Genomic DNA, 11,193 nt, shown 5'->3' with positions numbered 1-11,193 from the left:
ATGGACGCTCCACCCCTTTCCGACAGGAACGACTTCCATTCCTGCAGCATCTGCTCCTGGGCCATGGCTGTGTGTGCCTAGGCCCTTGCGCCTCACCCACCCTGCCACTGGTAAGTCAGTGCGTATAGTGACCGGTTGTGGCATGATGACGCTCCCCACATGCTGGAGTGCAGTGTATGCTGTCTGTGGGTGTGGTAACTGCTTGCTCCAAAGTTCAATAGGAGTCTTCAGTTCAGTACTCTGGGTGGCAGTGGAGTCAAATGCTCTTCTGCCATAGACCCAGTCATACCAGATGAGGTGCCTACTGCTAAATCCAGGGGTGCTTTCATGTAGGTGGGAGCTGACTGGACAAACATACAGAGATCAGGTCCTTCCCACTGTATTACACTCACTCCCCCACCTCATGGATTTGCAACTTTCACCAAACGTCGAACACACCCTAACAAATATACCTGCTGAATACCCTCTCTAGTAGTGTGCCACGGTGAGGTGGGCATCATCTGTATTTTTATTACTTCACAAGTCAATAATGTCCAGGTACCATCCCTACTGTACCAACCTCTGCGTCTGTAAATGCACCCGGGGATCTATTGGCAAAGTTCCCATTTGTGCCGTTTCTGTGGAAATGAACTGAATTGAATCTCCACCCTCCTCCCACAACCGGAGTATCCCTGTAGGATTTGTAGCATATTTAAATCAAAGGGTGTGGTATAGGATCCAGACAGTCATTAGCCCAATGTTGGGATCCTGACTGCCCGGACTCAGGCAGCAAGGGGAGTGTAACAAAGCCCCTTGCGGGCTCGGTGCTCTCACCACCTATTCTATTCTCCCTCTATCATGTCATGGACCCCCATGAGGAAGGATAGCCAGGGGCCGTTGGGACCCCAAGTGTCGGGGTTTTAACAGTCAAGATCCTGACTATCGGGCACTCATATCAAATCACTCTGTTTCCCATCATCAATCGCTATGGGAGCTTTCTCTGTCTCTGGTGCAGTAGCTTCCTTCTCACAAACCGCTGGTCGTGTTCCTTGTATAATTACAGGTATAGCTTTAGGAGGGTTTGTATACAGCAGATCCCTGATAAACATTTGACGTATGGGTCAGTCAGTGTGAGAAGTATTGGTTAGTGGGTCTGTCAGTCAGTCCGTGTGTAATGTATGGGTCAGGTAGTCAGTGTGAGACATATGGGTTTAACGGGACAATCAGTGTGAGACGTATGGACTAGTGGGTCAGTCAGTGTAAGACCTATTGGTCAGACTGTGTGATACGTGTTGGTCAGTGCGTGTGAGACTTATGGGTCAGTCCGTGTGAGACTTATGGGTCAGTCAGACTGTGTGATACGTGTTGGTCAGTCCGTGTGAGACTTATGGGTCAGTCAGACTGTGTGAAACGTGTTGGTTAGTGCGTGTGATACGTGTTGGTCAGTGCGTGTGAGACTTATGGGTCAGTCCGTGTGAGACTTATGGGTCAGTCCGTGTGAGACTTATGGGTCAGTCCGTGTGAGACTTATGGGTCAGTCCGTGTGAGACTTATGGGTCAGTCCGTGTGAGACTTATGGGTCAGTCAGACTATGTGATACGTGTTGGTAAGTCCGTGTGAGACTTATGGGTCAGTCAGACTGTGTGATACGTGTTGGTCAGTGCGTGTGAGACTTATGGGGTCAGTCCGTGTGAGACTTATGGGGTCAGTCCGTTTGAGACTTATGGGGTCAGTCCGTGTGAGACTTATGGGGTCAGTCCGTGTGAGACTTATGGGGTCAGTCCGTGTGAGACTTATGGGGTCAGTCCGTGTGAGACTTATGGGGTCAGTCCGTGTGAGACTTATGGGGTCAGTCCGTGTGAGACTTATGGGGTCAGTCCGTGTGAGACTTATGGGTCAGTCCGTGTGAGACTTATGGGTCAGTCCGTGTGAGATGTATGGGTCAGTTAGTCCGTGTGAGACGTATTGGTCAGTGGATCAGTCAGTCAGTGTGAGATGTATTGTTTAGTGGGTCAGTCAGTCAGTGGGAGACGTATGGGTCGGTCAGTCAGTCAGTGTGAGACATATGGGTCAGTCAGCATGAGACCTATAAGTCAGCGAGACGTATGGATTAGTCAGTTTGATATGTATGGGTCAGTGGGTAAGTCAGTGCAAGACGTGTAGGTCAGTCAGTGTGAGACGTATTGGTTAGTGGGTCAGTCAGTGTTAGACATATGGGGTCAGTCCGTGTGAGACTTATGGGTCAGTCCGTGTGAGACTTATGGGTCAGTCCGTGTGAGACTTATGGGGTCAGTCCGTGTGAGACTTATGGGTCAGTCCGTGTGAGACTTATGGGTCAGTCCGTGTGAGACTTATGGGTCAGTCCGTGTGAGACGTATTGGTCAGTGGATCAGTCAGTCAGTGTGAGATGTATTGTTTAGTGGGTCAGTCAGTCAGTGGGAGACGTATGGGTCGGTCAGTCAGTCAGTGTGAGACATATGGGTCAGTCAGCATGAGACCTATAAGTCAGCGAGACGTATGGATTAGTCAGTTTGATATGTATGGGTCAGTGGGTAAGTCAGTGCAAGACGTGTAGGTCAGTCAGTGTGAGACGTATTGGTTAGTGGGTCAGTCAGTGTTAGACATATGGATCAGTGGTTCATATAGTCCGTGTGTAACATATGGGTCAGTCAGTGTGAGAAGTATTGGCTAGTGGGTCAGTCAGTTTGAGACTTTATGGGTTAGTGAGTCAGTGTGAGACACATGGGTTAACGGGTCAATCAGTGTGGGACGTTTGGGTTAGTGGGTCAGTCAGCGTAAGACCTATGGGTCAGTATGAGATGTATTGGTCAGTGGGTCAATCAATCAGTGTGAGATATATGGATCAGTCAGACTGTGTGATACGGGTGGGTCAGACCGTGTGAGAAGTATGGGTCAGTCCATGTGAGAAGTATGGATCAGTGGGTCAGTCAGTTAGTGTGAGATGTACGGGTCAGTCAGTGTGAGACGTATGAGTCAGTCAGTCAGTGTGAGATGTATGGATCAGTCAGTGTGAGATGTATGGGTGAGTCAGTGTGAGATGTACGGGTCAGTCAGTGTGAGATGTACGGGTCAGTCAGTCAGTGTGAGATGTTTGGATTAGTGGGTCAGTCACTGTGAGATGTATGGTTTAGTGGGTCAGTCAGCGTTAAACTTATAGGTCAGTGGGTCAGTCCGTTTGAGACGAATAGGTCAGTCAGTATACCCCACCATACCCACAGTCACCGCCCAGCATTACACCTCATACATACACACCTGGGCACACCTTATACACCCTCATACCTGGCACATATACCCCCCATTACCCACAGTCACCACCCAGCATTACACCTCATACATACACATCTGGGCACACCTTATACATCCTCCTGCCTGGCACATATACCCCCCATTACCCACAGTCACCACCCAGCATTACACCTCATACATACACACCTGGGCACACCTTATACATCCTCATACCCGGCACATATACCCCCATACCCACAAGTCACCACCCAGCATTACACCTCATACATACACACCTGGGCACACCTTATACATCCTCATGCCCGTCACATATACCCCCATACCCACAGTCACCGCCCAGCATTACACCTCATACATACACACCTTACACATCTTCATGCCCGGCATATACCCCCCATACCCACAGTCACCACCCAGCATTACACCTCATACATACACACCTGGGCACACCTTATACATCCTCATGCCCGACACATATACCCACAGTCACTGCCCAGCATTATACCTCTCATATATATATATATATATATATATATATATATATATACACACCTTATGCCTGGCACATATACCCCTATACCCACAGTCACCGCCCAGCATTATCCTTCATACAGACACACCTGGGCACACCTTATACATCCTCATACCTGGCACATATACCCCCCATACCCACAGTCACCGCCCAGCATTACACCTCATACATACACACCTGGGCACACCTTATACATCCTCATACCTGGCACATATACCCCCATACCCACAGTCACCACCCAGCATTACACCTCATACATACACACCTGGGCACACCTTATACATCCTCATACCTGGCACATATACCCCCATACCCACAGTCACCGCCCAGCATTAGACCTCATACATATACACCTGGGCACACCTTATACATCCTCATGTCCGGCACATATACCCCCCATTACCCACAGTCACCACCCAGCATTACACCTCATACATACACACCTGGGCACACCTTATACAGCCTCATGCCTGGCACATATACCCCCCATACCCACAGTCACTTCCCAGCATTACACCACATACATACACATCTGGGCATGGCTGAATAGTAAAGAAAAGGGTGGAGGACTACAAGTTCCAGCATGCACACCAATCTCTGCTTTGCAGCACCACAGCTAGGGCTGGGAGTAGGGATGGACATCGATGGTCGATGTTTCGGAAACATCGATGTTTTTCTTTCGATGTTAGTGTTTTTACCATTTAATGGTGACCTTCCGATGTTTGACACCATCGAATGCTAATCATTCGATGGCGTACCGATGGTGGCTTATTTTTTGTAATTCCCAAAAGCTATGCCTCCCCTGGCTGCTGTGTCTGTGTCAGGGAAACTTCCTAGGTTCGTTGGAGGCTGTCTGACTTTCTCTCGGTTCCCTCTATCTCCCTCTCTATGGTTGCTGTAGCTGCTAGGCAACAGGGCCCACTGCTAGTTCTGATTGGCTCTCCCTGACTCAGAGAGCCAATCAGAGCACAAACCTCACCCTGCAGCACCAGTCACTCAAACAGCAGCAAATTTCACAGACACACTGAGCTCTGGAGGATCAGAGAGGAGGAGACAGTGACATCACTGAATGTTATACCAGCTCAGGCAAGCTACAATAATAATAATAAGTACACAATACAACTAGCTACAGATATTTGTGAATGTCAGTCACATACAACACTCATTAATATACTGCATTAGTATTACCAGGCAGCAACCACTATATGATCATCAGTGAAGTGTTGGTCAGAGATTGTCTGTTTCTGTGAATATAGTGAGATAGTGAGGAACAATATACACAGTCCTGGGGTACCAGTGGAATGAACCAAGATAAAGGTGCCCATACACTGCTGTGACGTCTCGCAGCAGTGTACGGACACAGGACAGCCTGCAGGCTGCAGGGACCTTCCCGGCGGCAGGAACGCATGCGATCCGTTGTGATAGATTGCATGCATCCCTGCTTCCCACCCGCCTCACCGCCAGGAGGAACGGGTGGCTGCCTGCCGGTCTGAGCACCTGGTCGGGTCCGATGCACACGGGACCCAACAGCATGTCAGGGAGAGGCGATTTGGTCCGATTTAAGGGGTCGATTGGTCGCAAATTGGCCACAATCGGACCAAATTGCCTCAGTGTAGGGGCACCTTAACTGTTTTTATATATAGTGAACTATTTTTTATATTACGTGACCTTGTTGCTAGCGATTGGTCGCTCAGTGACCGAATTGCTGGTTATCAGTATTTTACTGGGGACCAGTGATTCTAGCAAGTTCCTGCGACCAGCGACCGTCGCTGGGCTGCGGTGGGAGCGCACACACGGCGAAGGTCGCTAGGTATCACCGGCAATATGGTCACTGAGCGACCATATAGCTGACGATGGAAGCTAGAATCGCCTAGTGTGTAGTATTATAGTGGTGCCCCCACAGATCCTGGCACCCTAGGCAGCTGCCTAATGGTAGAGCCAGCCCTGCTCATTGCAATATTTATCTCACCATATAAATGATGTGATGACCACTATACCGTCATCTCCCTTATTTGTGTGTGTGTGTAGTTACACTTGCCTTTAATAAATAGACATTTTCCTATCTGGAAACATAGTGAAACCTAAAACGAGTTAGTTTACAATTTATCTAATTTTATTACATTTTGATTACTTGCTGTTAAAGTGTTAATAATGTGTACAAAATTATTATACTACTTCATCATTGGGCATTGTGTGAATATTATATATGTATATTATACACACAATGTCCAATGATAAAGTAATATGTTGCTCAGAGCCTGGGCCCTGCCACCAAACTCAATTACTACCTTACAAATGGCAATACAGGCTTTTGCGCATGCACTAGTCATATAACTAGTTTTCACCATCGAATACTTTTGATTCGATGGTTAGTTACCATCGCATCGAAAGTTTCAATGGTGGAAGCACTGCCATCATTTGATGGTTGGCTTCCGATGTCCATCCCTAGCTGGGAGGACTCAGCTGCCTCTCCCTGGTCCCAGTGATAGCACACACCTGGTATTATACTGCAGCCTGTGTGAGTAGAGCAGCAGCTCCCCTGTAAGTGCCCTTATGGCTCACACCCAGCAATCACTACTATGCTGTTACTAGCAGTATAATACCTGGGGTCACCTGGTGCCAGCTGCAGCACTCTCCCTCCTGCCTGCCATGCACACCAGGAAGGGACGTTTCCCTGGTAACACAGCTCCTCCCACTCTGCCCCACACAGGAAATACACTTTGGCTACAGCCGCGGGGGAGTCTGGGAGCTGAGTTCAACCCACAACACAATGGCCGCCGCTGTATGAGGACACAGAGACATCACAGCCGGACTGCTAGGAGAGGTAACTGCCCCCGGGAGAATGCACAGAGCGAGTTATGTGACGTGAGGTCACCTTTAGATGATAGATTCCATGCTGTATATATGACTAATAAGGCTCCATAACACCTGTCCCATTTGCGACAAGCGGCGGCCATTTTCCCGAAGACCAATCCCCGCGTAGAGTGACGGCAGCCGCAGCATCTCGGCTCCCTGCTGGGGCAGCGCTGCTGATCTTACCTGAGGCCTCTCACTTCCGGCAGCCACGGTGATTAAGTTACGGGGGACCGAGAGAAGACATTGCTGTATTTGGCAGCAGGTGATGGTATTGTGCTGCCCTGGTGTTATTATACAGGGGGAGCGGCCTGTGGTGTCCTGTTCATACAGGGGGAGCGGCCTGTGGCGTCCTGTTATACAGGGGGAGTGGCCTGTGGTGTCCCGTTCACACAGCGAGAGCGGCCTGCGGTGTCCCGTTCACACAGCGAGAGCGGCCTGCGGTGTCCCGTTCACACAGCGAGAGCGGCCTGCGGTGTCCCGTTCACACAGCAGGAGCGGCCTGCGGTGTCCAGTTCACACAGGTGGAGCGGCCTGCGGTGTCCCGTTCACACAGGGGGAGCGGCCTGCGGTGCCCCGTTCACACAGGGGGAGCGGCCTGCGGTGCCCCGTTCACACAGGGGGAGCGGCCTGCGGTGTCCCGTTCACACAGGGGGAGCGGCCTGCGGTGTTCCGTTCACACAGGGGGAGCGGCCTGCGGTGTCCCGTTCACACAGGGGGAGCGGCCTGCGGTGTCCCGTTCACACAGGGGGAGCGGCCTGCGGTGTCCCGTTCACACAGGGGGAGCGGCCTGGGGTGTCCCGTTCATACAGGGGGAGCGGCCTGCGGTGTCCCTTTCATACAGGGGGAGCGGCCTGTGGTGTCCCATAGTACAGGAGGAGCGGCCTGTAGTGTCCTATTCATACAGGGGGAGTGGCCTGTTACAAATGTTATAGAGGGGGAGCAGACTCTTGTGCGTTATTTTTATTGTACAGTTGAGCAGCCTCTGTGTGATGATGATGATGATGATGATGATTATTATAATATATTTTCTTATTCCTTGATTACCAGTCTCTGATTTCTTAATATTATTAGTATTATGATTATACAGAGCGAGCAGCCTTTGGTGCCTATTATTACAATTTATTTTAAGACCATTCACTACAATGGACATAGCAGTGCTATTATATCCTATACTACACATGTACCTGTTGTTCTCTATATGATATATATTTAAATGTGGGGAAACATTAGAAGCTGCTGTTGTGCCTCTATGTGGATTTCTCTTACCTTTATCTAATAGGTTTCATGTGTACTGTGTGGTGTTTATTGTAATTCTTATATTTACTCCAGGACAACAGAGCGGTGAGGATGAGACACGTCACTGATTCCTCGAGGATGTACAAGAGTCACATGACTGACAGGATACTAAATATCACCCTGGAGATCATCTACCTGCTGACTGGGGAGGTGAGGGGATCTGGGAGTGTCACTGTGACATCACTTACATCTATAGTAATAATACAGGGACGTGACTGGGGAGGTGAGGGGATCTGGGAGTGTCACTGTGACATCACTTATATCTATAGTAATAATACAGGGCAGTGACTGGGGAGGTGAGGGGATCTGGGAGTGTCACTGTGACATCACTTATATCTATAGTAATAATACAGGGACGTGACTGGGGAGGTGAGGGGATCTGGGAGCGTCACTGTGACATCACTTATATCTATAGTAATAATACAGGGACGTGACTGGGGAGGTGAGGGGATCTGGGAGTCACTGTGACGTCACTTATATCTATAGTAATAATACAGGGACATGACTGGGGAGGTGAGGGGATCTGGGAGTGTCACTGTGACATCACTTATATCTATAGTAATAATACAGGGACGTGACTGGGGAGGTGAGGGGATCTGGGAGCGTCACTGTGACATCACTTATATCTATAGTAATAATACAGGGACGTGACTGGGGAGGTGAGGGGATCTGGGAGCGTCACTGAGACATCACTTACATCTATAGTAATAATACAGGGACGTGACTGGGGAGGTGAGGGGATCTGGGAGTGTCACTGTGACATCACTTATATCTATAGTAATAATACAGGGACGTGACTGGGGAGGTGAGGGGATCTGGGAGCGTCACTGTGACATCACTTATATCTATAGTAATAATACAGGGACGTGACTGGGGAGGTGAGGGGATCTGGGAGTGTCACTGTGACATCACTTATATCTATAGTAATAATACAGGGACGTGACTGGGGAGGTGAGGGGATCTGGGAGCGTCACTGTGACATCACTTATATCTATAGTAATAATACAGGGACGTGACTGGGGAGGTGAGGGGATCTGGGAGTCACTGTGACATCACTTATATCTATAGTAATAATACAGGGACATGACTGGGGAGGTGAGGGGATCTGGGAGTGTCACTGTGACATCACTTATATCTATAGTAATAATACAGGGACGTGACTGGGGAGGTGAGGGGATCTGGGAGCGTCACTGTGACATCACTTATATCTATAGTAATAATACAGGGACGTGACTGGGGAGGTGAGGGGATCTGGGAGCGTCACTGTGACATCACTTACATCTATAGTAATAATACAGGGACGTGACTGGGGAGGTGAGGGGATCTGGGAGTGTCACTGTGACATCACTTATATCTATAGTAATAATACAGGGACGTGACTGGGGAGGTGAGGGGATCTGGGAGCGTCACTGTGACATCACTTATATCTATAGTAATAATACAGGGACGTGACTGGGGAGGTGAGGGGATCTGGGAGTCACTGTGACGTCACTTATATCTATAGTAATAATACAGGGATGTGACTGGGGAGGTGAGGGGATCTGGGAGCGTCACTGTGACGTCACTTATATCTATAGTAATAATACAGGGACGTGACTTGGGAGGTGAGGGGATCTGGGAGTTTCACTGTGACATCACTTATATCTATAGTAATAATACAGGGACGTGACTGGGGAGGTGAGGGGATCTGGGAGTGTCACTGTGACATCACTTATATCTATAGTAATAATACAGGGACGTGACTGGGGAGGTGAGGGGATCTGGGAGTGTCACTGACTTCACTTATATCTATAGTAATAATACAGGGATGTGACTGGGGAGGTGAGGGGATCTGGGAGCGTCACTGTGACGTCACTTATATCTATAGTAATAATACAGGGACGTGACTGGGGAGGTGAGGGGATCTGGGAGTCACTGTGACGTCACTTATATCTATAGTAATAATACAGGGACATGACTGGGGAGGTGAGGGGATCTGGGAGTGTCACTGTGACATCACTTATATCTATAGTAATAATACAGGGACGTGACTGGGGAGGTGAGGGGATCTGGGAGTGTCACTGTGACGTCACTTATATCTATAGTAATAATACAGGGACGTGACTGGGGAGGTGAGGGGATCTGGGAGTGTCACTGACCACTTATATCTATAGTAATAATACAGGGATGTGACTGGGGAGGTGAGGGGATCTGGGAGCGTCACTGTGACATCACTTACATCTATAGTAATAATACAGGGATGTGACTGGGGAGGTGAGGGGATCTGGGAGCGTCACTGTGACATCACTTACATCTATAGTAATAATACAGGGATGTGACTGGGGAGGTGAGGGGATCTGGGAGCGTCACTGTGACATCACTTACATCTATAGTAATAATACAGGGATGTGACTGGGGAGGTGAGGGGATCTGGGAGCGTCACTGTAACATCACATATATCTATAGTAATAATACAGGGACGTGACTGGGGAGGTGAGGGGATCTGGGAGCGTCACTGTGACATCACTTATTTCTCCTTCATCCACTAGGTGTCACTGGAGTTACACTGGGGAATAGAAGGCGACCACAGGGAGCATGGGCACTTAAAAAAATTAATCAGTGTAACCAACTCCTCCCCTTCTACTTCCCCTCCCAGGCAGTCTTAGATCGTGCCCAAAAGGGAGCAGGTCACATTTGGCTCCTCTCCTGGGCTTTTTGTAATTAGGGCATAAAGCAGCAAGTTTTGCCTTTGAGGACAGGCAGATAGTTGCTGCTACTATCTGCCTGCGACGTGGGAGCCTGCCGGAGGGAGCCGGCTGCTGCTTATAGGGTTTGCGCCCGGCTCCCTGGCTGACAGAGACCACCGTCTCTGGAGCTGTAACGGGCGCCGCTCACACGAAGCGTGCACCCGATCCTCCCCCAGCCCCACCGCCGACGGCATGGCCGCAGCACTGTGAGTATTACCCTGCCTTCCTGTTAGAGGAAGGTCAGGGACACAAACGGCGGTGCAGCAGAGGGTTTTTTAAAACCTGGCGCCATTATGGGTGACGGAGCTGCCGGGCGGGGGGCGGAGTTACCGCGCGGTACTTCCCAGCAGGCCTTGGCATACCCCAGCGTTCCTGCAAGTCACGGCGGCCATCTTGGAACATTTGGCGCCGCTGAACACGTTGCTGGAGGCTCCACTATTGCGCTGCAGATCTATCCTGACTGCAGTTGGGCGATCCTTGTCCCCTGGTGACCGTCCTGCTGAACGCTCTACCCGGTCTGTGAGTTACAGTGGGGAT

The sequence above is a fragment of the Crinia signifera genome, chromosome 6, assembly GCF_055691185.1.
Source record: "Crinia signifera chromosome 6, ASM5569118v1, whole genome shotgun sequence".
Taxonomy (NCBI): domain Eukaryota; kingdom Metazoa; phylum Chordata; class Amphibia; order Anura; family Myobatrachidae; genus Crinia; species Crinia signifera.
Note: the sequence above shows the minus strand (reverse complement) of the source record.